This window comes from Peromyscus leucopus, chromosome X (assembly GCF_004664715.2).
Source record: "Peromyscus leucopus breed LL Stock chromosome X, UCI_PerLeu_2.1, whole genome shotgun sequence".
NCBI classification, from domain to species: domain Eukaryota; kingdom Metazoa; phylum Chordata; class Mammalia; order Rodentia; family Cricetidae; genus Peromyscus; species Peromyscus leucopus.
This window is the reverse complement of record NC_051083.1, coordinates 87,177,621-87,205,541: the sequence shown is the minus strand read 5'-3', so window position 1 is coordinate 87,205,541 and position 27,921 is coordinate 87,177,621. Positions and strand designations below refer to the sequence as shown.

Sequence of the window (27,921 nt, the reverse complement as noted above, 5' to 3'; positions counted from 1 at the left end):
GGCTTTCTAAAAAGGTCAAGACCAGCCTGGGTTACATCTTGTCTCAAAAAGGCATACACCCCCCCAAAAAAGCCCCCCAAAACCCAAACAAACAAATGAAAAACCCAAGGTAAGATACTCTCTTACACAGTAAGAATGGTTACTATTAAAAAGAGTACAGCCGGGCGTTGGTGCCGCACACCTTTAATCCCAGCACTCGGGAGGCAGAGCCAGGCAGATCTCTGTGAGTTCGAGGCCAGCCTGGACTACCAAGTGAGTCCCAGGAAAAGCGCAAAGCTACACAGAGAAACCCTGTCTCAAAAAACCTAAAAAAAAAAAAAATTAAAAAAAAAAAAGAGTACAGACAGGCCCCATGAGATGGCTCAGTGGGTAAAGACAGCTGCCGCCAAGCCTGAAGATCTGAATTTTGTCCCTGGGCCCCACATGATAGAAGAAGAGAACAGATTCCTCAAAATTGTCTTCTGACATTCACATGCGCACTGTTGCATGCTCCCCTCTGCCTCACTGCCAAATAAATAAACAAATACATCAAGATGACTAAAGGTAACAGGTGCTGGTGAGGCTATGGGTAATAGGAGACTCTTGCATGCTGTTGGGGAGAATGTAAATTAGTACAGCCACTGCAGAACTCAACACAGGAGATCCTCAAAAAATTAAAAACCTAAGTACCAGATACTCCTTAAGTTTAATTCTAGGGTATATATCTAAAATAATTAAAATCAGCATCTGGAAGAGATACCTGCACCATCATGTTCATTGAAGCATTATTAACAGCAGTCAAGAGGTCAAACAACCTAATTGTCATTATTGAGACTTACAATAGAAAAAGTATTCTGCCATTTACAACACATGGATGAACCTGGAGGATATCACGGTCAGTGACATAATCTAGACACAGTAAAATGAACACTACGTGATATCACATATAAATCTAAAATAGTTAAACTCAGAAGCAGAAATTTTTAACAGTAGTTTTCAGGGGCTAAGAGGAGGAAGAAAGGGGAGAGTATTAGCCAGAGGCACAAGATTTAATTTATGCAAGATTACTTAGAGATCTACTGTTAGCATAATTTCTATTTGGAAATACTGCATTCTGTGTTTAAAACTTTTGTTGTAAAGGGCTTGAGAGATGACTCAGCAGTTAAGAGCTCTGATTGCTCTTCCAGAGGACCTGGGTTCATTTCTCAGCACCCACATGACAGCTACAATAGTCTGTAACTCCAGTTCCAGGAGATCCAACACCCTCACAGAGACATACAAGCAGGCAAAACACCAGTGCACATACAATAAAAATAAAAAATTTGTTGCCAACAGAATTTATGATAAGTGTTCTTATAAAATAATAATAAATAATAAGGGCGGGAAAAGACTTTCAGTAATGATGGGTATGCTTATAGTTTACAATACTGAGTGAGGAAAGTGTTTCCCAGCCACACATAATACGCATTCCCATGAAACAATTAGGTAAATGAGCTATAACTCTTTACATAAAGCTTGTTTAAACAGGTCAACTTTATACTCCTATCAACCTTTGCATGTTTGTTTTCTAATCTTAGGAACTAACTCTACTTCCAACATTTTATAATCTTTCACAAAAGGCTTTAGGTCACCAGCAGAGGGCATAGCCAAGTGACCTTGTCCCTTTTGTCAATCTTTATCTTCACCGCTTTCCCCCAAGAAATTTTAGATCGTATTTATCATTCAGATCTTTGCCTCTTGACTTTTAAGATGTCTCTAAACCGAGGTAAACGCAACAAACTTATTCTGAGATTTTTAATGTTAGGGAACCCATATGAGCTCCTGTTGGTCTGCCAAATTTCCCATTATTTTGCATTACAACTTTTGTTTCAATGCCTTCATTTTCCATGTTACTCACCTCATTTCTTAGTAATGTTTCGAGACTCCCATCCTGCTAGGATAACTCCGGTGGCTGTCTTTGCTTCCTTAAGTTCATCCATACTAATGCTTTCTTTTCTTACTTTCTATCTCAGTGACTTTAAAATTTCTGTCTTCTTGAAATGTGACCTAAGACTCTCCACTTTGTCTTTCCCACGCAGTGACTTATATTTACTTTCTACAGTACTAGGGATCCAATCCAGATTCTTGTGCATGCTAGGCAAGCCCTCTACTATTGAGCTTCATGGCCAGCATTGCCTAATGTTTTTACTAGCATTCCTAAGACAGGGAACAGGAAGGTGAGACAACAAAGTAGATAAGGTTTTTTTGAACTTTCTGGTTTGCAGCAGTAATATCATATGTGGAATGCATACCAAAGTGGCCCCCTTGACCACAGCATTCACCATAACTCAGTGGCATATTCAGTGGGTGAATATGTTGGTCATCTGAAAGCCAGTCCCATGTGGCTTGCTTACAGCCACTTCATCCAGAGTGTTTTCTTCACACTTGTAGATGGCAGCAGGCAGTCCCTTTTTTCCCCCAGGGCAAACGGATTTCATGGTTGTTTTCTCACAGTCCACAAGGCTGGCTGTCCCTTAGGAATAAGGGGTATGTTTGTATTGCACACAACCATCTGTGGTTATTCCACAGTGAGCTAGGCATCCTGCATCAGATCAAACTTGCTCTTCTGCTCTCCCACTTAAAACCAAAGAGTTTGGTCTCATACCAGTTGCTTTTAGAGTCCATTTCAGTAAAGTCTCCTCAGGGAGCAAATGACAATCACAAAGTAAGGTAATGCTTTCATACTCTCCCCTCCACTTTCAGTGGTTTCTACTTTTGCCCTTCCATGTTAACTGTCTTTTTGGTGACCAAATGCCTTAGAGGTAGTTTCTGTTGCCATAGCACACTTTTCTCTATTGAGTGGCATTGAGGCTCATGGCCTGAACTCTAACACGCTACCTCAAAGCCTGATGAGGCACTTTGTTCTAGGCAATCTGTTCTGCTTTCACTTTCCTATTACAGATAGTGATAACAAAACAATTGTGTGTTCATTACACTCTATTTTTCATTTCCTTACATATCCAAGAACTAGTTCCTGAATAGTTGGGTCTGCCAGTATCTCTGAATTCCACTGGAAATATACACTTTCTACAACTGAACACAGAGCAGCTGTGCTTTCATATTTTGTATGACCAAGCATCAAAGTTTTCTCATCCCATACTATTTCATTTTGTCCTTCTATAAACACACATTTCTGTGAGCTAAGACCGTTCTAGAAAAATCCCACCTCACTAATACCAAACGAGTTCAATAAATAAATACAAACTTGGTGCCTCCTCTACTCAATCAAATAATTATAATCTTACACTAGAATTGTGTGTGTGTGTGTGTGTGTGTGTGTGTGTGTGTGTGTGTGTGTGTGTGTATGATGGGGATATTATTTGCTCAAAAGGCAAGCAATGATGAAAGAGCAGCTATCAGTTATGTATCCTCTAATCCAATTTCATCCTGACACTATCTGAAGATAAAATCAGACCCCATAGATGGGAGCTCAGTCCTTAAGACTATCTTGATTTTAGATGCCAATTTCAAATCCTGAGGTTATTTTTACCTATACTTCTGAGCAACTAGTTATAAAGCATGATTACCAAAACCCTTCTGTGGTATTAGGATGTAGCTTAGTTTTAAATTGATTGACTAGTATGGCTGAGGCCTTGGGTTTAATTCCAACCCAAGAAAAAGAAAGATAACAGAAAAAAATACTTCTCCCACCTCCTCTTTAGATTTAGTTAATTATACCCCCAGACCTTAGGAAATACTTACTTTCCTTGTTTATTTTAAAGAATTTTGCATAAGATATAGATGAAAACAATGTATAGGGTAAGCAAGACAGAGGAGCATGAAGCGCCATGCTTTCTCTATGTGCAGCACCATCCAGTAACCTATATGTGTTCTTCTCTTTAGAAGCTCCTGGAAGTTCATATGACAGAGATTGTAGTGCAGAATTCATGGGTCTATACTACTTTTCTACAAACCAATCTAGTTGTGGGTTCAATATATACATAATTTTATATGTCAACATACCACAAAAAAGTGTTTCTAAGTATAGAAGAAAAGATGGAGTTGGGTAATTTTTGTCCCATATCCTCATACATTTTATACTCTTCTTAGTTCCTCTCTAGGTCCTACAAGGTTTACCCTTTGTCTTGGTTTCATTTCAATTGCTGAGATAAAATATCCTGACAAAATAGAACTTAGAGAAGAAAAATTTTATTTTAGCTAAAAATCCCAGGTTTCAGCCCATTATTGTGGGAAAGTCAAGGCAGAAACTTGGGAAAGCTAGTCATATCCATAATCAAGATGAGAGATGCTATGGGATGTCTTTCTGTATGCTGTGAATGTGTGTTGCTCCCATTGGCTAGTAAATAAAATTCTTTTGGCCTATGGCAAGGCAGCTTAGAGGCATGCGGGAAATCAAGTGGAGAGACAGGAAGAAGGCGAGGAGAGACATAGCTGCCACTGAAGAAACAACATGCCAGCAGACCGGTAAGCCATGGAACACGTGGCAAAACATAGATGAATAGAAATGGGTTAATTTAAGATATAAGAGCTAGCTAGCAAGAGGCCTGACCCATAGGCCATACAGTTTGCAAATAATATAAGCCTCTGTGTATTTACTTGGGATCAAGCAGCTGCAGTACATGGGAGGGAGAGATTTGTCCCAACCACAGGGCCAGGCAGGACCTGAGAAAACTTTCAGCTACACAGAGAGAATGAATGGGTGCATATGTACTTATCCTCCACTCTTTATTTACATAGTCCAGGTTCCCTGCCTAGGATATGATGCCACTCACAGTTGGCTGGTTTTTCCCATATCAGTTGACAAGAGTAATTAAGACAATCCCCTACTGACATTCACAATACAACCTGATCCAGACAACCCCTTATTGAAACTCTTTTCTCAGGTGATACTAGATTATGTGAGTTGACAAAACTAACCATCACAGCCCATATACAGTGCATATTATTGGTTCCTTTGACTGTTGACTTGTAATTGGTTTTGGTAAAGTAATAGAAATATTAGGAGGTCAAATGGTAGAAGAAGAGAGAGATTAGAGAATTTCTATTTTACTTTCATCCTCCTGTGGCAAGAGTTGTGTTCCTGTACAATGAGAGGACCCTCTGGACAAGTACTCATCCATAGCACCAGCACTTATTGGACACTGGCATTTACATTCTTTTGTTTGCTTGATCTCTTGGCTGTAGCAGTGGTAAACATCACTATTCCTTGTTTCTTCCTGCAACACTCTGACTGCTATCTCTAAGTGATCTTTTCACAAGCTATCTTTATCTGGATAATTTGTAGTGAATAATTTTCCAGTTGAGACACTGTTGATGAAAGTTGGTCCTGTCTCCATCCATTGTGGTTATTTTTAAACAACAATAATGCTGGATGGAGAAACAGCCTCACTTGGGCATTTTCCTGTACTTTCTCAGTTGTTCAACAGTGCTTGAAGATAGAATGCTTGGATAAAAAAGTAACCATGTAGGAAGATCACCTTTCTAAAAGGAATTAAAACAACAACAAAAACCACAGAAACAACACATGACCATGACAGAAAATTCAGGAAGCCCCAAAGAGGAAAAAAAAAGCCTACTCCATAAAATAACCACCATTTTAGATTTTAATGACTGTTTCTTTGGAATTGCACATATTTAAATTGTACACTAATTTTGGATCCCACAATTCCTAAGGAAGTGTATCTTCAATTCTTGGTCTTTAGTAGTCTTTATTAATTGTTTCTCTCTGTGGTAATGTGTGGGCGAGCAATTGAAGAAAAAGCAGCACAGGAAAGAAGCAGAACTGGGATGTTTCCACAGGTCAGTTCCTTTCCTAGACTGACACAGTTGATGCACTAGCTGAACCCCACCCATACTGAGTCCTGCTGCATTGGGCTGGGCTTGTGTGCTCTTTGGGAGGGACTGTGTTCTACACCTCTCACACTCAGAGCAATCTATGCCAGAAGCGTGGGTAAATAAGCCATTGTTGCACAGCTGGCTGCCCTGCACCAATCTCCTTTGGAACACATAGAAACCTCTAGAGCCTAAGGCAGCCCAGAGAGAGAAGTTAAGAACCAATTAATTCTCCAGCAGCCCTGAAAAGGTTAATCCCAAATTGACTGCTGAACACAAATGTGTTCCCACAGGGAAGAATCTAATCTTATTGTGGGTAATAACTTCAATCTTTGGAACTGGAGCTTATTTGGTAGATGCCAAGGTCATTTTGTTTTCCCTCAGAATCCAAAGAGCAAAAAATCCCTGCTATTTGATTACTGTGTCTCTCAAAAGAAATGGCACTATTAGGTATGTGTGGAACATCTTGTCCCTCGGATTCATTTCTTTTTTTTTTTTTTTCTGCCCAGTGTTATGCTGACCCCAAATAAGCAATCCCTTTGTCATTAAGTTTATAAATAAGGCTGGTAAAATAGACTGTGGAGAGAGGGATTTGGTATACACAGAAACATACACAGTGTGGAGAGCATTCTATGCTAGCAGATTTGGTGGGAGTGCAGTAATTCTTGAGGGGAGAGGGTATACTCTTATCTGACTTTCTGCCTCACTGCTTCAGAGCAACTGAAACATCCACTTCCTACCACTTCCTTCTTCCGGGACAGTTAGAAATAGCAACAGAAGGACGAAATGTGACGCCATCCTTCTTCTTTGTCTTTTCAAGTATTATTATATTGTCTTTTTAGCCCCTAATTTCACTGTAAAAATATTTTGCTTGTAAGTCTGATATTTTAAAGACCTAAAGAATGGACATCATTGTGAAAATTTTATTATGGACAAATCAAAGGACATAGAGCACAGATGAGTCCCAACTGTGTATTTTGAAAAAAGAAAGACCAATTTTCACTTTAACACTACTAGTCAAATACCTTTGTTTTGGAAATCTTATACATATATATAAGATTTATAAATCATATATATATATATATATATCCCCATACATTTATTTACTTATTGAGTGTATGTGTGTGTGTGTGTGTGTGTGTGTGTGTGTGTGTATGTGCATGACATGGCATGTGTGGAGGTCAGAGAATGACTTTTAGGATTTGGTTCTCCCCTTCCATAATGAGGTTTTGGGGGATCGAATTCTGATTGTCAAGCTTTGTAGCAAGTGTTTTTATCCACTGAGCCATCTCTCTGGCACTGTTTTGGAAATCATGTTGCATGTTTTAAGAACATGCTAAGGTGAGATAAGTATACATTTATTAAGCTCCAAATAGGAAATATCTAGGCATAGTGGACTCTAAATACCCTTGTTTGTTTGCTAAAAATGCATGCCACAATTCAACAAATTGCCTGCAGCTTCCCAGTAGTCAGCCACTTGCACATCTAATTGAAATGTATTTTTTGTCAAGCTTCATTCTCATATACCTTTGGCAATACAGTAAGAACAGCTTCAGCATTGTCAAGAGTTCAGGATGAATCATAAGGGGAATGTTAGATGAAGAAAGTGGGATTAAACTAATGTGATTTTAGGGCTGAGGATATAATAGTTCAGTGTTAGAGTGCTTGAAACAAGCGTGCGCACATGCACACACACACTGGAGGAGGAGGGTTGAAATTTTCTTTGTGAGCTCAAAGAGGAGGTTTGAGCTGCTTTATCCAAAACAGAAAGAAAATAGTGAGATAGATAGAGAATATGACCTTGATCCTTGAAGACAAAGCTTGGAATAAAAGAGTAAAGGAAACTCTTGTAATGCAGGTTGTGGTATGAAATAGTCAAAACATGCTACAGTTTCAGCACAAAGACCTCTTTTCACTGGGCCGAAGGGTAACCAACAGAAGCACTGGAAGACATTCACACTCTATTACAAATGGACACCATTCCTATGATACTCCACAAGTTACAAGAGAGCAGTCTTTGTGCACTGTCAGTACCAGTAGAAATGTTGTCTAGTCCGCGTTTGCCTCTGATTCTGGCCCATGCAATGATTCCCTCCCTTTTAGGGAAACAGTTCGGTAGTCTGTAACAAATTTCATAGAAAGGACCCCTGTGATTGTCTTCTGAAGTACTGATAGTGCCCCACTATGCAGAATGTAGAGGGGAAGGATTAAGGAGAACTCTACGCGGGTAGAGACGGTGATAAAGGTTTTGAAAAGAAAGAGAAGATGAGATAGTACCAGAAACTTGGTATTTTTACTCCCCCTACTCCTGAGACAGTCTCATGTTGTCCGGGCTGACCTTGAACTCACCATGCAGCTGAGGATGGAAGCTGACCTTAAACTTCTGATCTTTTTGCCTCTACTTCCTGAGTTCTGGAATCGCTGGTGTGTACCACCACACTCAGTTTCCTAGGGAGTTTTTGGGTTAAGGAGTAGGTCTGGACTTAAAAGGTGAGCTTGAAGTTACATATTAGAAAGTCATGTAAGTGGAATAAATCACATCTCTTATAGTCTATGGTTATCATAATCAAACCATATTATTTTGCAGATGAGAAACAAAAGAATAATGAGATAATTGTTACAGTCTTATTTTTAAGTACACGTGATTTATTCAACGAGCTCATATCTTTTGATTCCCAAACCAGGCATGGTCTTATTGGCATGGAGTGTCCCCAAATGGAAATATATCAAAAAAGGATGAGTCTTATTAAATTGTGAAAACCCAAACAAAAGGTTAATGGGACTCAGAGTGCATGCCAACCTGCTTTTTGTTTGTTTGTTTCCTATGCTGGGGATTAAACCCAGGTCTTCACATCTGTTAAGCAGGTACTCTGCCTAGCCCCTGTTTTTCCTTGTCTGAGTTCAGAAACCACTGAAAGCATTAAGACGTTTTTCTTGCCTTGAAACACTTGAGTTTGATGTTCTTTAAAACTGAGTCATCCTAGCCTGGTGTAATAGACATTGAACTTAAGCTCCCATTTCTTCATTTAGCGTTAATGTGTTCTGAAATCCTGTGAGCCATAGTTTAGAATGCTTCTTGTCTAGTGCTACTGTGAACATGTAAAATTCCCTATATTCAGCTCTACATGCAGCTTCCTTCTCCACTTGTGTAGAATTTGCTCTAGTGTTCCTAGCTTAAGCCAAGAATAGTGGCTCTAAAGTTTTCTACAAATTTAGCTAAAACCATTTGGGCTATTTTTAAATGGTCCATGTCTGTGTGAGTGTTTCCCCAAACATGGGTTTTTACATACATTCAAATGTATTTTGTTCATCCAACAAGACCAAATGAAACCTTAGCCCACAAAAGCTATCTTTATGACTCCCTTTTCCTCTTCTTCATTATCTTAGACTCCAGAAGACAGGACTGAATTTCTCAGGCAGCTATCCAATTCAACATGAGAAAAAACAACGCTCCAAAGCACATAGGAGTTGTGAGTTTTTGCTTGCCACTAGATAGGGTTTCTTAGCTTTAGTACTGCGGATGTTTTGGGTTGGAAACTTCTTTGCTGGGTGGATTGTATAGAGCACCCCTGGTCTCTGTCTATGAGATATCAGTAGCACTTCTCCCATGAGTGTGACAACTAGAAATGTCTCTAGAGAACACAAAATGTCCCCCTGGGAATGGGGGCAGTATTATCCCTGCTTGACAGCTATTCCCCGGGCAAACTTGCCAGTGAGCTCTTTGACACAAAAAATAGAGGTAGACTAAAGTAAAATTTTGGTAGTGATTGAAAACTCAAATAGAAAGCTGAGGTGCTGGAGATATAGCTCAATGCTTGCCTGGCATGCACAAGGCCTTGGGTTCTTCCCCCAGCAACACCACTACAATAAGAAAAGCCATCAAGAAAAATAGTTTGAAATAAAGGGCATTATTGGCTAACAGGAGACCTGAGCATTGGCACCCACCCTAGAAGGAATTCAGGGAAGGCTGCCCATAGAAGGTCACATCTGAGTTGAAGGCAGAGAAGGAAATTAGTCTAGAGAAGAATTAATAATGGCAGAAAACACTGAAAGAATTTAGTGTTTGGGAGGAAATGTGAATCATTTAGTTTGGCTGGAAGCCAAATGGTCAAGAACAAGGAATAGTTGAAGACATGCAAGATAGGCAGGGGCTATTCCAAGCCATGAAAACAAACAGATTGAGTTCTCAGAGTTATGGAAGCAAAGTAACATTTTGAAGGCTGATGTAGTGTAGATGAGAGATGATTCTAGTCTGAGTTAATTAGTAATGTTACAAATGAGTTTAGGCTCCATTTAGGTGTAAGAACAACAAGATCTAGAGACGACTTAGATGTGAGAACAGTTTCTGGCTTTTGCTCCTGGGTAGGTAATAATGCTGGACACTGGGATGGAAAACACTGGGGACAAAAATAAAGTTGGAATAAAGATGAAGCTCAAGCTTGGAATAGCTGAATTTTAAGTAGCTAGTTGTGATCACTGAGGTGAGGCTCGGTAGTCATTAAATATGTATCTGAAGACTGGAACAATCTAGTGTAGCGATACAAGATGGAGAGTTACCAGGGGAAAGTGAAGCTGTAGGAAAGGATGCCATCCAAAGCAGAACATATATAATAACAAGATATCAGGTTGAAAAAAATTCTTATAGCAGGGCTCTCAACCTTCCTAATGCTACAATCTTTTAATACAGTTTCTCATATTATGGTCATCCCCAACCATAAACTTATTTTCATTGATACTTCATAAATGTAATTTTGTTACTGTTATGAATCATAATTTAAATATCTGATATGCAGGATATCCGATATGTGAGCCTTGTGCAAGGGTTGGTTGACCCAAGAGGTCCTGACCCACAGGTTGATAAATGCTGTTCTTACGGCTTCTCCATTTATGTTAACTCTGAGTGGAATTTCTTAATTTACTGCTGAGGGTTGGATATGGTTTGAGTGTATCTTCCAAAAGTTTCTGTGTTGGAAACTATGTTTTCAGTGTGATGATATTAAGAGGTGGTAGAACCTTTAAGAGATGAGACCGGGCAGAAGGTAATAAAGTCATGGGGAGTATTACCCTTAGAATGGATTAAGGCAATTCTCTTGGGACTTTGCCTTGATTCCATGGTAGGGTTTTCTGAAAAAGAGTAAACCTGGCTTCTCCCCTCACTCTGGCTTCTTCTTTTTAAAAATTAATTTTTATTTTATGTATATGGGTTCTTTGCCTGCATGCGTGTCTGTGTACCATATGTATGCTAGTAGAGACAAGAAGAGGGTGTCAGATCCCCTGGAAATTGTGAGAGTTGTGAGTGAAGACAGTTGTGAGTGAACATATTGGTGCTCAGAACTAAATTAGGGCCCTCTGCAAGAGGAGGAGGAAGTGCTTCTAACTACTGAGTCCTATATCCAGCCTCATCACTCTAGTTCTCTCTCTCTCTCTCTCTCTCTCTCTCTCTCTCTCTCTCTCTCTCTCATTCATGCTCTTGCTATTGTGATGTTATCTGCCATGAGGTCTATGTAAAAGCTGAACAAATGTTGGCAACATGCTCTTGAGCCTGTGAGGTTAAATAGTTCTTTTTTTTTCTTTGAAAAGTACCCAGCCTCAGATACTTCATTATAGCAACAGGAAAACTGACTAATAGAATCTACAGAATATGTAAAACATTTCCCCTATCAACCTCTATGAATTTATCTTTCTTGCAAAACATCACCATCCACATTATTTTATATAACCCACTATCTCTTGGTTACTCACACAATTTATAACAGTTCAATGTGTAGATACTAAAAAATCCAAGCATTCAAAATTAAGAATTATAGCCCATATCCAATTCAAACTTCCAGCTCCCAACCTCCACTGCAGCTTACTGAGTGATCCCACAGATCCTCCAGAGAAGAAAAATGATTTTGTCCTTTCTTTCATTTACTTTGCTTCTTTCTATTCCTTCTCTGCTTGACCTAACGTTTCTGAGAACTTGTGGTTGTGGGTAGGGCATGGTGAGTGTGAGTGGTAGCTTTTCACTGTCATGTCAACAACTGGGAAAAGCAACTGAAAGGAGGGAAGATTTCCTCTGGATCATGGTGTCGGATACTTTAGTCTATGCTCACTTGGATCCTTTTTCACTGAGTCCATGTGTGGTCAGGCAGAATATCATAGTGACTGAACACGTGACTCACCTCCTGGTGGACAGGAGGCAAAGAGAACAAAGCAGGAAGCAGCCTGGGACAAGATAGACTGTTGAAAGGAACACCCCAGTGACTTATTTCCTACAACTAGGTCACCTCCGAATAGCCCATTCAGGTACAATCACTTCTGTGGATTAGTTAATAATCAAGTTAGTGTCCTCCTGATCCAATGACCTTTTAAGAGCACTACCGATTTCAAACCAAGTGTTCAATACACGAGCCTTCTGGGTGTGAGGTACTTCATTCATATCCAAGCCATAAGAGTTAAAAACTCAGTTGAATGGTGGTGATATAGTTAACCACCAATGCACAGTGTAAGCACTCGAAAACTACTGCCTTTTTGGATCATGCTTTCATAGTTTGTTCAGAAAGCCCTTCCCCATTCCTCATCACCTACCTGAGTGAGCATCCTTGTTCCCTTATAGGAACAATGTATGAATTGACAGTTTTCCCTTTCAGGTCTTAACCATAGCTGTCTTCTCCTGGGATTCTCATTTTATGCTATATCTCCAAGATATGCACAAAAAACCCCAAAAACTTTCTACCCCCTTCTGCCCATTGGAACATTATAACTCTACATCCCTCCATTTGGGCCCACCATTGTGAATTCCTTTAACTAATATTCTGCTCCAGGATTCTTCATATAAAAGTCAAGTACACAATTTTACTTTTTTCTAAACACTGGATGATACATCTAAGCTTCTTCCAGAAACTCTCCCTGATTTGGTACTAATACAGGTAGGCCTAAAGTTGATTTAGCATAGCACTCTCCCATTCCTTAATTTCAACTTGGGATAAATATTCCAGTTTCCTCCTTTGAAAGATTAATTGAGTTTTTATTTTTAATCTTTTTCACTTGAGCAGGGAACTATAACTGCTTCTTACTCCCCTCAAAAATCCTCTTTGTTTTTCCAGTTAATCTCTAGAATTCTCTTTTCCTCTGTGAGAATCTGCCCAGCATCTTTTTTTTTTAGAATGGAGTGTTATTCTTTGAATGTATGTCCTCAATCTTGAGGCCTTAGTCAAAACTTGTAGAAAAACTAAAAAGCACTACCAATGAATATTGTTTTACTATTATTTGTAGCAGCAGACCCATATGTGTATATATAAATATATGTTATTTGTGCATGTCTGTGTATATATCAATATATGACATATTTACTTATTACTGAATGGTAAGACAGATAACTAGTTAAGAATATGGAGAGACAACTGAACCAAGCTCAAAGGAACTCACGAACTTTGGACCGACAGTTGTGGAACCTGCATGGGACTGGACTAGGCCCTCTGCATATGGGAGACAGTTGTGTAGCTTGATCTGTTTGAGGGGCCCCTGGCAGTGTGACCAGGATCTATCCCTGGTGCATGAGCTGGTTTTCTGGATCCCATTACCTATGGTTGGACACCTTGCTCACCCTTGATGCAGGGGGGAGGAGATAGGCCCTGTCTCAACTGAATGTACCAGGCTTAGCTGTCCCCCCATGGGAGAACTTACCTGGTTGGAGGAGCAGATGAGGGGTTGGGGGAATAAAAGGGGATCAGGAGGAGGGATAAGAGGGGAATCTGTATTGTTGGTATGTAAAATGAATAAAAAAAGAATATGGAGTGGGAAGCCATATCTCACTTCATACCCTAACTTAACCATTTGATCCTCTATGCATCAGTTCCCTTATCTGTAAGGATATATGTAGCTGCATCGTGGGATTTTTGAGTATTAGGTGTAATGCATGTGTATCTTAGATTAATACCTTAGAACAGTGTTTATACTAGTAGTAAATACTATGTGTGCTTACTGTTAGTGTTGCTCCTTTTTCTTAAACTAATAATGTATGACCCATGTGGGCAAGCTCTTTGCTGCTGTTTATTGCTAAGTTTCTAGCTCCCCAAAACGGAATCGAGAAAAAGCTATCAATCTGTCAATCCTGTTCGTGTCCGGGCCGGGTGAGGTTTCCCGTGTTACAACAGGCACCAGTAAATGTGAGTGTCTGCAGACTTCTTATGAATAAACTAACGTGACATTTAGGCTTTTAATATTAAGGTAGAAGCAGAAAGAGCAGGATCTGAGAATATTAAGAAGCACAAGCAGAAGAGATGGATGAACCTGGAGGCCATGGCATTGTTTCAAAAGCCAAAGAAGAGGAGGCCTTAGTGAGGAATAATTGGGGAACAATGTCAAACATTGGTTGAGAGTCTAAGGAAAATTAAAGTAAAAAGAAATTATTACATTTGATAACAGAGAACCTCTGTGTTTTCCTTTCATATCTGGGTACATGCTGCTTTTCTTGAAAGATGCTTTTATTAAAATGAATGACCACTCAGAAGAAGTCTTTGAAAACATATCTTAAAAGTTTTCATCCTAAATTACAAACTGCCCGAGAACAAATCAATCCACCACTTACCTAGTCTTGGCCAGAACCACAAAGTACTCATACTAAATAAAATTCAGTACAGGTTTCTCTGACCTGGACACTCCTCTTGAATCAAACAACAAAACCTGTTCTTTATGTCTTCATGACACTCTCCTTCCTAAGAGCGTCTTTCTCCTTTCTACTTACCTACTTTAAAAACTATAATTAAACCATACAAAAACTCTTATAACTCAATAGCAAGAAGACAATTGAATTAAAAGTGGAAAATGATCTGAATAGACTTTTTTTTTTTCAAAGAAGAAACTACTAATGGCTAATAAGCACATGAAAAGATATTCAACATTATTAGTTTTTAGGAAAATGTAAATAAAAACCACAAAAAGGCACCACTTCTCACTGGAATATCTGTAATAAAAAGACTGATATGAGTGGGTGCTACCAAAAATCTGTATAAATTAGAGTCCTCACACTTTGCCCTTGTGAAAATAAAATGGGGAAGCCGGTTTGGAAAGCAATCAGGATTCCTCAAAAGACTGAACTGAGTTTCAATAATATGTGTGTGTGTGTGTGTATGTGTGTGTGTGTGTGTGTGTGTGTGTATGTATGTATGTATACATATACATATATATACATATATATGCTTTGAAAGCAAATATTCATTAAAACTTCATATATGATTGTTTACGTGAACATTATTCATAATGGTCAAATTTGGAAACTATTCAAATGCTACTATCTTATGAATAGGTAAACAGAGTGTGTTTATCTGTAAAAAGAGCATTGAGCTAGAAAAAGAAATGAAGACCAGTTAAACCAGTGGTGCCACCGAAACCCCCAAATCTTTAAAAGCCTCTGGAGTTCTAACTTCTACCCTTATGTTGTGAGTTGAATTTTGTATCTTAAAATTAATGTTGAAGTCCTAACTCCCAGCACCTTAGAATGTGTTCTAAATTGGATCATTGCAGATGTAATTAGGTAAGGTAAATTCATTAGGATGGACCCTAATCTATTATGATTGATGCCTTTATTAGTGTAGCTCTCATCCTCATAAATAAGCTTCTTTTTGCAACAGATGGAGATTGTTAGAGAGATACACAACAGGTCAAAATGCAGAGAATATGGGATAATGGAGTGCCTAACTCTAAATGATATATCTGTAATGCAACCCATACACCCAAGGCTTAGGAAAAAATCACAGAAGGGGAGGCAGAAAGATTATAAGAGCCAGAGGCCCAGGGCATCTGCTTTTAGATATTGTTCCCTATACGTGACAGGGAAAATGTACACGGGCACTTGCAACAATATGGTTGCCTGGATGATATTGGCATAATGACAAAAACAGTTGACATGCCAACTTATATAGGGAAAATTCCACATTATCCCATCCTTAGACGAAGAGCTATTGGAGTCAATGCCTGCTGAGAAAGGAGAAGATCAGTTTCCTACAGCAATGAACTCCTGCATAGGATGTCCAATCCCAAGTTATCAGCCCTGGACACATGTATATATAAGTGTCTCTCTTTCTCTTTATATCACACACACACACACACACACACACACACACACACACACATGTACACACACAATCATTAATTGGCATAGGAAGAGTTGGACGGGGAGGGAGGGAGGGAGTGATGTAGCTACACTATAAAATTCTCAGAATATATTTTAAGGTAAAATTGATTAGGGCACAGATACACATAGGGAAAACACCACATGAGGTTGAAGGTAGAGATAAAGGAAATCTTTCTACAAGCCAAGAAATCACTAGCTGCCAGGATGGAGACATTAAACAGCTTGTTTTTCTCACATTTCTCAGGAAGAGTTAACTGTGTAGACAGCTTGGTCTCAGACTTCCAGTTTTGGAACTATTAGACAAGTTTCTGTTGCCCAAACCACTCAGTTTGTGGTATCTAGTTTCAGCAGCACTCCAAACCAATAAAGCATCTTTCTCCTATTTTCTACTTAATGTTTTGCATGCAATGTATTTTGATCATATTTTACCCTCCCCTGACTCATTTCAGATAATTCCCACCTCCCTACTCACCCAACTTCATGTTTTCTCTCTCTCTTTAAAAACACCACAGAAACAAACAAAAAAACCAATGAGACTAAAAATATCAAAATGAAACAAAATGCACACACACACACAAAACTCATGGAGTGCATTTTGTGTTGGCCAACTACTCCTGGGCATGGGGCTTGCACTGGGGTGTGGTTGATATACAAAGTGACACTCCATTGGAGAAAGCTGATTTTCCCTTTCCCAGTATGTTTTAATTGTAGATAGCTTCTTGGTTTAGGTGGATTTTGTGTCCACTTGCCCTTCTCCATGGGGTTTTGTCTCGTTTGAACCTATGCAGGTCTTATGTGTGCTGGCACAGTCTCTGTGAATTCATATGTGTGTCAGTCCTATTGCCAACACACCATTTATTTTCTAAATCTTCTTCCTTCATAAATTTTCCTGGTACTTTTTGCTGTAACTATACTACCTTCATTGTAGTTCTGTTGTACAATATCTAGTGTTCATAGCCCTTTTACATTGCTGTATGCTATTTTCTCCTGTAATATCTTTCAATGTTCTTGATCTAAATCCTACTTAACCTTTAAAATTCAAAGATCCTAACTTTTTTTCAGGGATACTGTATTAGTTACTTTTCTATTGCTGTGATAAAACACAATGACTAAGGCAACTTATAAAGGAAAACATTCAGTTGAGCTTATGGTTCCAGAGGGTTAGAAGCCTTGATGGCGTAATGAGGACATGGCAGCAGGAACAACTCAGAGCTAATATCTTGATCCACAAGTAGGGTGGCAGAGAGACACATTGAGAATGGCGTGCATGTTTTGAAACCGTAAAGCCTACCTCCAGTGATACACCTCCTTCAACACAACCACACCTACTAATCCTTCTCAAACAATTGTATTCACTGGGAACCAAGCATTCAAAAGTGTGAGTCTATGGGGGCCATTTTCATTCAAACCACTACAGATTCTTCACTAACCATTCCCACCCAGGCTGGTGTGAATGGCCTTTTTAAGTATTCCTATACCCATCTCCCCAGATTTACATTTTAATATTGTATTTTTATTTGTAACTCACCTGTCTTTCCATACCTTACTTAATAAACTGAGTCACGGGAGGAAAGAGTCGCTCAAATCCCATGCCTACCACAGTATATGTTGATCATAATAGATTCTCACCATGTATCTCTGAATGAGTGAGCTTCTTTTCAACATTGATTTTTTTTTCTTTTGCCTTCCCACAGCACTTACTGAAATGCTTTAGACATAGATAGTACTTAGTATATCACGACATTCTTGACTGGGATCATTTGGTAATGTCTGGAGCCAATTTTGGGAAATGCTGCTATTATTTAGTAGATAAATGTCAAAGGTGTTGTTCAACATGCTACAGAAGGGCCTACTCCACCTCCCAACAGGGCACTCTTCTGTCCCAATAGCTGTATTGCGAACATTGAGAAACCCTGATCTTGACTGAGTGAAAGAGTTAATCTACATTTTCTACCTTATACTCATGAAGTCACTGTAGACCACTAGTGCACTAAATTTACTTTGTCAAGAAACCTGGTTTTTGTTTAGCTTTTACAAAGGAAGAGTGCTGGCAACCAGGATTATAACCTTGACAATTAAATAGCTTTTGATCGGTAGGAGAATAGATAAATAAATTGTAATAGCTTCATGTTTGGGAATGTGATATAGCAACAAAAATGAATGAACTACATCTGCCAAAAGGGATAAAATCACATAAGCATGTTGATTGAGGAAAAAATTTGCAGATGGTGTATACTGCTATATAAAGAGTAATACTGATTATGTAAAATATTAGATATTGTTTAGAGATAGACATGTATATAGTAAATGTAGACATACATAGAAATGGTAAGACCCAATTCTGAGACAGTGAAAATCTAGGTGGAGGAGAACATACAGTGTTTGAATTGTATTGGTAATGCTATAGTTTTTAGAACTTGTCTTTGAGATGAGCCATTTCCCTAGGTAGCTAGCCCAGGTTTGCTTTAGATGCCTGATCTTTCCACCCCAGCCTCTCAAGGACAGTGGACTGCTTGTGCCACTAGCCTCGACTGTTTATGTATTTTTGAAACATTTCAAACTTTAAAGAGTAATTGCTAAGTACTGAAGTGTCTTGTTGCTTATAGCTGAGGAAAATCTCCATCTTTTCAAAATTTCAGTAGCCAGAAACCCCTAAACATGAAAAATTGATCAACTTATTGAATGCAAACAATCCAAACATTCTCTATTGGATAGGAGATTAAATCAGAAACAGGATAAATATAAATTCCTGGTTAAATATTTTTATTTTATTTTATTTCATTGAATATTTCATATAACCACAAATATCTAAGCACACACACACATGTGTGTGCATAAATTGCTGAGTCCATTTAGTATTGCTTCTGTGTTTAAGGGTGGCCACTTAGGATAACCTATCAGTGGAATTGTTCCTGGAGAAGACTGAGTATCCCTCTCATTAGCCATTAATTTCCTATAGCTCTTCATTTAGGGGTGGAACCTTGTGAGATTTATCCAATCCATGATGGAATGTCAACTGGTACTGTCATTGTGCAGATCTTGTTTAAGTGATCACATTGTGGTGCTGCCCCTGTCACATATAGAAGACATTGTTTCACAGAAGATGCCCTGGTATTCTGGATTTTACAATCTTTCAATATGCTCTATGATGATGTTCCTGAGCCTTAGGTGTAGTAGAGGTTGTACTTCAATTGGATATAGGCACCCCAGAGACAGTTGTTCTCTGCATTCTGATTAGTTGTGGGTTTCTGTGATGGTTTCCTCCTGCTACAAGAAAGAAGTTTCTTTGGTAAGTGATGGGAGCTTATTTCTCTGCAGCTATATGAATAGGCATTTAGAATGCAGTTAGGATTATCCTGGTTTAAGAAAGTGACATTAGTAAGTTCTCTTCTAGGGTCTATGATGTCATCAGCTATGGGTAGTTGGCTAGATTTACAACACCAGGCATGAGAACCTTTTCTTGAGCAGGACTTAAGTTCAATTAGATAGATGGTTGTTGGTTACCCCTAAGATATAAGTGCCACTACTGCACCATTGGGGATATTTTGACAGGGCGGTCATTGTTGTGGTTCCTAAGCTTTATCGTTGGGAAAGACTACAGATTGCTGCTCTCCCCTGGCAGCTTGAATACCAAGTTCAAATACTATGAGAGCTAGTCCTTAGGGAGAGAAGTCTCCAGGTCAGTTCCAGCTCAGTTCCTCCTAGTCCTGTGTCTGAAGTGTGAGGTATCTTCAGCAATCAGGTCTTACCTTCAAGTTCTGTGAGACCATCAAGGGCAACAGCAATAGCTTATGTTGTTTGGGGAGTCTCTTGGACTCTGACCAACAACTTGAAGGGAGGTTTCCCAAGCCTGGTACCAGGGTTTTTATTAGCTAGTGTATGGCTCTTGTGGGGGCTGTTATCACCCCAAGTGTCATAATTTCATTTAAACTATTTATATTTGTATGTGTGCACTTATACTAAGTAAACATAAAACAGTAGATTTTCCTTTGGGTTTTTCAATCATCTTTAGTGTTCTGTATTTCTCTCCACCCTTCTCCATCCCTACTGCCCTCCCTTCACCCTCACAAGTTAAAGCCCTCCCTCTGTTTTCCCCACTTCCCACTTCATAGTGCCTGTGTCCTACTAACCCCGCCTTTTCAGAGCTCTGCCCATGCCTGACTACATGTTTTCATAGGACATTGTTTGAATTTGCTTGCACTGTTAGACTCTTCAAAATATTTAGTAGAGTTTGAACACAGAAATATTATAGTAGTAAAGTAGGGTCCAATCAAAATTGACAGCAATTTTCAAAACACAAACTATGTGTAAGAAGGTCACTGTCTAGCTTTGTTTTGGTTTACTGTGTATGTTTGACTCTGTGCATTTGCTACTGGGTTGGTAAGACTGTCTTAGAGAGGAAGAATCAGATCTTTGTATCCTTTTAATGAGGTAGTGAGTGAGACATTGCACATCAATATGTAAAAGCTTGCTGGGTATGGTGGCACAGGCCTTTAATCCCAGCACTTGGGAGGCAGAGGCAGGCAGATCTGAGTACAAGGCCAGCCTGATCTACAGATTGAGTTCCAGGATGGTCAGGACTATACAGAGAAACCTTGTCTTGAAAAACCATAAAAGAAAAAAAAGGAAGGAGTAAAAACTTTAAGTGTTGTTGATAAATAAAGGAGTTGGAATAAATGTTTTCGTAGATCAATTCTGGTTGAAGATATTTTAATTACTAAGGACTGCCCGCAAAAAGGTGTTTCCACAAGCCAAATCTGTGTGTGTGTGTGTGTGTGTGTGTGTGTGTGTGTGTGTTTGATTGTGTGTAATACAAAAACCACAAAATTTCCCACTCCAACCTGGATCTAAATTGCCAAAGCTTCACAGAACAAGAAGATTTCATTTGTTGAAGGGGTTTCTTCACACTTTAGGGTAGAGGGAGGCATTAAAAAGCTAAAGTATCTAAAAAAAAAATGGTTTTCCATGTTTCAGAGCACTGGGTTTTTTTTTTATTGTTTTGTGTACCAAAATTGGATTTATTTTTCCCTATTTAAAATTCTTTTCAAAAGAGTTTTGGTTCTGGGGCTAGAGAGATGGCTCAGCAGTGAAGAACACTGGTTGCTCCTCTGGAGGACCTGGGTTCAATTCCCAGAACCTACATGATAGCTCACACCCATCTGTAACTCCAGTTCCAGTGAGTATGATGCTTTCTTCTGGCCTCCACAGACATGTATGCTTGTGGGGCACACATATACATGCAGGTGAAACACCTACACACATGAATTTTAAGACATTAAAAATAATAAGATATAAGATTTTTGGTATTATCAAAGCCATGTATACTCATAAAAAAGTTGAAAAATAAAGAAAAATGAGAAGAAAACAAAAGTCTATCAATTTTGTTACTTACAAATATCCATTGTTACTATTTTGTATATTTCCAAGTGTATTCTATTTTCATTGTTAAATCATATTTTCCATTAAATGTTGTATCCTACTTTCAAATAATGTTATATATTATAAAGATAAAATATTATTCAAATAATAACATATATACTATATTATACATAGTACAAGCATTTCTTTGTCATTATAAACTGTGCACATATCAGTTTAATTGACTATAACAATATTCCATTCGTAGGACTATATAATATTTCACTTACCCACTAAACTGTCTATATCTTTTTTTTCCTATTCTAGGTTATACTGGAATTAACATAGTTAAACAAAAACTTTACATCCATTTCTGTTTCCTTAGGATTCATTAATTCACCCATCATGCAATTATTACTCAGGGCTTACCTCAGTGGCATGTTGTCTTTTACTAAGAAACCCCTGGAAGAAAGAACAAATTTAAGAGAAAAGCTTATAGGTTCAGCTTTGGTTGTGTTGAATTTGAGGTGCTTGCAGGATATCTGATTGGAGATGCTAAGGAAGCAGAGCTCAATGTAGCCATCTGGGAAGAATTATAGATTACATTCGTGGCCATATAGATGAAAGATACCATTTAGAGATGGAGAGAGAGCATATTAATCTTCACTCTGAGACTGGCTGACTTTCAGAGGTCAGACAGCAGAACATGAACCCTCTGACGAGATGGAGGAAAAAGCAAACTGCTAGGTGTAAAAGCAAAACAGTGTCATGTCACAGATACCACAGAAATCATCTCAGGGAGAAGGAAATGGCCGATGGGGCTAAATGTAGGGAAGAGGTTAGGCAAGATAAGAACCAGTAATGCTTTATTTGTTTATTTATCAAGGAATTTATTGACACAGAGATCATTGCTTGGATATCTTGTTTAGCTCAGTTCCAGTGGCAGAAGGAAGCTAGATTGCTAAGAGTTGAGCAATGAATGAGAAAGGAGAGAGTGAGAAATTGTAGACACGTCTCACCTGTAAAGTACATTTTCAATAAATTGACCCTTAAAGGAGGTATAGAGAGATCTTGCATATGGGTAAGACAGAGATTTTCTTTTAAGATGGTAGAAATTTGAACATGTTTGATTGGTGGTGATAGATGAGAGAGATCTGCCCACCTTTCAGGGCTGATGTGAAGCAAAGAGGGACAGAGAGGAAGGTGGCGATGTGGGTAAATATGAACATTTTAGTGTGTATTGATAAACAGTGCACAATGCTTTCAAAGAGGGTCTTTCAAAGCAGCGTACATTCCTGCTAGTAGTTACAAAAGTGCTTATTTGGTGATTAATCAGTCCTCATCAAATGCTACTTACAACCTCCCCCCACAAAACTGTTTTCAAAAGAATCTCATTATTGTTCTAATTTGTTCTCTAGTTTCTAATGAGTTGAATATTTTAACCAATTGTGCCTTTGAGTGTGAATGTGTGAGTTTAATCTATAACCTTTGCCTAAAGGATACTTTTATTTGCCTCAAAAAAAAAAAAAAACCAAAAAAACAAAAAACAGAAGTCAATCTGAATGGCACATATATTAATATTTCCCCCAAATAATATTCAGGCTCCCTTTTCACTTTTTATCTCCTGACCATTACCCTCTCCTGTTCCCCCTACTCCTTCTGATCTCCTTTCTTTACCTAGCTAGTCCCCTTTTTATTCTTTTTCAAATTTATTTAAGTTATTTATTTTTGAAGACCCAATCCGTTTCATCAGGATTGCTTACAATGTCCTGGGTAATTATTTACAGGAGCAGGGGCTCCTTACCAATGCCTACACCACTGAAGAAGCTATCTTTCCCTCCCCCAGAGAGACCCTTGTTTTCTTAGAAGCATTTCACAGTTGGACAACTTCTGGCTCGCTGAACAAAAAGGTGAGTGAACTCCCCCCTCCCCCCTCATCTAAGAGTGTGGACAAGGATAGACGTAAATAGCGGAGGAGGTGCATCCAGTAGGTCCTCAAAATCTGCTAACTCAGGAGGAAATTCCTCCAGTGCCTTAAGGCTTGGGTTCCCAGAACTCTCTTTGCTAGTTGGCCCTCAGCTAAAACATCCCTGCGCTCCGTGCGGCCCCTTTAAGAGCCCAGCTCCTCCCCGCTCCAGGGAAAGTTGCAGCTTTTCCGCCTCCTGGGAGGGTGAGTAGGGCCGGCCGCCAGGGTTGCGGTCTTGGTCTCCTCGGAACTAGAGACCCTCCCTACCCTTCGGCACCCAGAGCTTTGGTCACCTAGTAGCACCTGTTGCAGGTGACAGGTAGGTGGCAGGCAGCTAGTGTCTGAGCGCCCCTCGCCCTCTGTCCGAGACTTCCAGGACCCCCAGCCCCGTGTCTCGCCCCCCCCGGGGGGTTCATGTGTCCTGCTGTACCTTGTGTGTCCCTGTCCTCCGTCCCCAGCTGCCACACGGACACCTCTGTCGTGTCCGCGTCTCGGGACCGCACCCCCACGCGGTGCCTCCCGTCTGCTCCGGGCGGTCCCTCCCTGCCACTTTTCCTTCTCCCGGGCTGCTTCTGCCCGGTTCCCTTGGACGGTGTCTCTGGGTGCTGCCTCCCCACAGGTACCTCTGACCCAGCGCGCCCAGGCTTTTTCCCGCCAGCCTTGGTTCCTCTGGAGAGCTGGCCGGCTGCGGGCTGGGACGGGCTTCTAGCGGAGCTGGGTCCTCCTCGGACTTGGTGGCTAGTCACCTTTTTGTGACGGCTCCTCGCAGGGTTGGGCGGTTCAGCTCCTTCGGTGGCCCCTCGCTGTTTCCGAGACCTCCAGGCTTCTATGTTCCTAGCTTCGCCTTGTCCCTCCACCACAGGTACAGGCGAAAGGCTAGTTGACTGTGAGTTCTGCCTCAGTGGGCTCCCTTTGGGCTTGGGGCTGGAGACGCAGCTGGGTACTTGGGAGCTGAGCTCCCTTATCATGCTCCCTTCAAGCAGGCTGGGGCATTGCTTCTGGCCGAAGGACACCAGTGTTCCCCTAGCCGGTAGCATTGGAGAAGATGGGGTTGGAGGAGAACTTGATGCCCAAATAATTCGCTTAAAATTCTGGTAGCTTAAAAAAAGTGATGGGTTTTGCTTTAACCAACCCTTTTCTCCCCCCTGTGCTGCAGCTTCAGGACCAGAGGACCTAGCATTCTAGAATACTGCTTCTAGCAGGATCGACACTGAGTCTTGTATGTCTGTGGGAAAAATGAGTCCCACTACATCCCTGGGCGCTCCACCCCACTTTCCCCCTTTCTGTTTTTGTTGCTTTGAGACAGATTCTCATTTTAGCTCAGACTGGTCTGGAATTCATTTTGTGGACCAGGCTGGACTCACACTGGCGGGCAGTTCTCTTGCCTCTACCTCCTAAAGTGCTGCCATTACAGGTATCACATCTGTTCTCTGCTTCTTCTTTTTTTTCCACTGGATACCCTTCTGCTCTTTCAGCTTCATATCCCCACTATTCATAAATATGTTGATATTAAGGAGTTAATGAACTAGATATTAAGGAGTTAATGAACTAAAGTGTGGATTTACCCTGAAGTAGTGAAAACAATGTTTAATGGAGAGAGAACTGTGGCAATTTTTTTTCTTGGTGTGTGTGTAAACACCTGCTGGAAATTCTAGTAGAACCCCCCCCCCAAAAAAAAAACTGGTTTGTGAGGCTCCATTTGGGTAGCTTATGAACACTGGTAACATGATTTCAGATGCTGCTACACCCTAGCTCAGAGTGGTGAACTTGAGCTTGGAGGTCTGTTCTGGGATTATTGGGCTGTGAGTGTATGAAGCATTCTGGTTGGTGTTCTCTGAGCACTTTACCTTCAAGGTTGGAACTACGGTAATGATGGTACAGTGAATGGATGAAGTCAGGCATGGTGGTAAGTTCTCATATTATTTCAGACAAGTTGCATACTAATTCCATACAACAGGTGCTACAGTTACAACCATGACAGGGTGAAAAGGAGACTGAGAGGTTAAGTACAGTGTCCTAAAGTACAGTGTCCCACATTCTGACAGTGGGACAGAGCTTGTGTAAAGCTCTTAAGTTTGGGTCCTTGCTTTCACCTTAGATGCATTGTGGAGGAGTTGAAGCACCCCATTCATATCATAACTGAGTTAATTTTAAACACAGAGCCAGTTGCATGTTGCTGTTGTTAAGTACCTACCCCTGAATGTGCCCGGATGAAGGAAACCTCCAAAGCTCTCAGCTCCATGGCAATGGTCTTGAAGTTAGGAGAGCATAGTCCTGGATTTTAGAGGTGTATGCCTAGATTCTAGGGATGGGCACCTGATTCAACTTCTTCCTTTCCTGAGAGAGACAAAGGTGTAGTAGCTGATAAGTATTTGCCAGAAATATGTGTATGCAACAAAGCCACATCAGATGGAGTGGTACTGTGCCCTTTCTATTTGTGGTTTAGATAGAGATAGTTGGGAGAATATGTCTTCCTCAACCCCACCTCTGGAACTTAAACTATTGTTTTTTCCTCTGGGAAACTAGCCATTCATATCCCTCCCTTTCAAGAATTCCTATTCACCTCTCAGGATCTAGCCAAAACTCATTGCCTTTGAGACAACCTCATTGAACACACACTTCCTCCCCTCAAGCAGAATGACTAGTTATACTATGTTTAAGGACTTTGTTTACACTTCAACAGAGGTCCGAATACTGCTCTGTTTTTCCATCTAGAAGCTTGTAATCTTTGTAAGGGCAGTAACCGAATCCTGAAGCACAAATATTTGTGCTAAGGATTGGGGATGCAATGTCTTCAAGAAGTGGTGAGATTGGAATCAGAAGAAACCATCCTGAGCTACTTGGAACCCACTGTAGGGGTTTGTTCATAAGTGTTGTACCTCTGTTGGGAGGAGTTGCTGACCAACCCACTTAAAATTGCAACTCCTTCCCTAAACATTCTTTCTACCTCTGTCCTACATTTGTCTTGCTTATTGATTGTTTCACCCCCACCCCATAAGACAAAGGTCACGTGGAAAAGAATTACTGTCTTTTGTATTCAGTGATGGTCAATGGAAGCAGAGTTCTGAGCACATCATAGGAGTCATACTGATATTTGTTGAATGAATGAGTGAATGGCATTGCCATTCTAGGAACTGGAACTCATTTGTACTTTCCTGAGCCTATAACTAAACCTTCTCAGTTTGCTACCATATACATGAAAGGATGCCCAAGGTCCAGTTTTCACACAGCTTTCCTTCTGCTGTCTTTGTCCCTTTGAGATTCTATTCCTGATAACAACTTTGACCTAGTTATAAAGATTTCCTCTCTTTAATTTCTAATTTGTTGGAGACAGAGTCTCAGAATGTATCTTAGGCTGGCCTAGAACTCACTGTGTATCCTAGCTGCCCTCAAATCGATTCTCCTGCCTCTGCCTCCTGAGTGCCAGGATTGAAGATGTAAACCAACATGCCTGACTAGAGCCCCCTCTTTATGTTTAAGTCCAGCTCTGTGGGTGGAAATGTAAAGCTACCCCTCTCCTTGCTTCATTCTCCTAACAGTGGTTGAACTGGGAAGGGAGGTGTGAATTAGCAGATGTCCTGAGGCCTTTTAGGCATGTGGCAAAGCCAGTCAGAGGGTACAGAAGGTGACTGCAACAGGGAAGTGAAGAGCTGAAAAGGAGAAAAGATGCACAAATTAGGTGTCTAGTCTTATCGCCCTTGACCTTTGTAAAGTGTCGGTGGTTATTGGGTTTTGGACTGTTTGGAGAAGTTCCAGCAGAGTGCTGCTTTTACAGAACTCACCTAGCTGTATACTGGTTCTCTACAGGATGAGGCAACAACTGTGTAGCAAAACAAAAGTGCTATTTTGTTTAAATGCAGTTTGAAGTATCCAGCCAGAAAAACCTCCAGAATGCATGTGGTAACATCAGACTTGGAAGGAGCTAGGCCCTGGAGAAGGTAGTGAGTGTGTACATCTCACCTTTTATTGTGTTGGCTTCTTTGAAATTTGTTTGCACAAATAACTGCTTAGGCTCTTTAAAACTTATCTCCCCAAACATTGAACGCTGGAGTGTTTCAGCCTGCACGCTTCTCCACCCAAAACCTTCTCAGAACTTCATCCAGCACCATAGCTGTAACATCTCTCTGGACACTCATCATTAATGTTTCTCTTCTGGGTCTTTCTTCTGTGCTGATGCCTCATGTTCTTAGTGACCTATTTGACATTTCTACATGTCATCCTATAGATGCCTCAAGGGTAACATAGTCAAATGAGGATTATTGATTGCCCGAACATCTTTAACCCTTCTTTAAGCTTCCTATGACTAAGAAAAAGGGTACCATTATCCATTTAGCCAGTTGAACCAAGATTTTTGTCAGCTCACCGTTGATTTCTGTCTTCTTCTTAGCCCACTATATACAGTGTTTGAACTCTTGCTGATCTCAGATTCAAACTATATCATGCATTCTTCCATATGCCTCCATCTCCTCTGCCCCTGCTACCCTTGTCTAAGTCACAATGAAGTTTCACTGAACATTATTTTTTCTTCTCCGAGACAGGGTTTCTTTGTGTAGCTCTGGCTGTCCTGAAACTAGCTCTGTAGAGCAGGCTGGGCTTGAACTCACAGAGATCCTTCTGCCTCTGCTTCCAGGTTCTGGGATTAAGGGTGTATGCTACCACTGTCCAGCTA

At 40.2% G+C, this 27,921-nt stretch overlaps 1 protein-coding gene and 1 pseudogene across 2 annotated transcripts in view; one reads left to right on the top strand and one right to left on the bottom strand.

The window, feature by feature from the left end:
- Positions 1-24,220, bottom strand: part of LOC114696983 — a 49,381-nt pseudogene extending 25,161 nt beyond the window's left edge.
- The window catches only part of Sytl4 (synaptotagmin like 4), a 52,088-nt gene continuing 47,608 nt past the window's right edge, over positions 23,442-27,921 (top strand). For both annotated transcript variants that reach the window (XM_028875009.2, XM_028875010.2), the window contains exon 1: positions 23,442-23,571. The gene's annotated coding sequence lies outside the window, so the exon portion shown is untranslated. The remainder of the gene's footprint in view (positions 23,572-27,921) is intronic.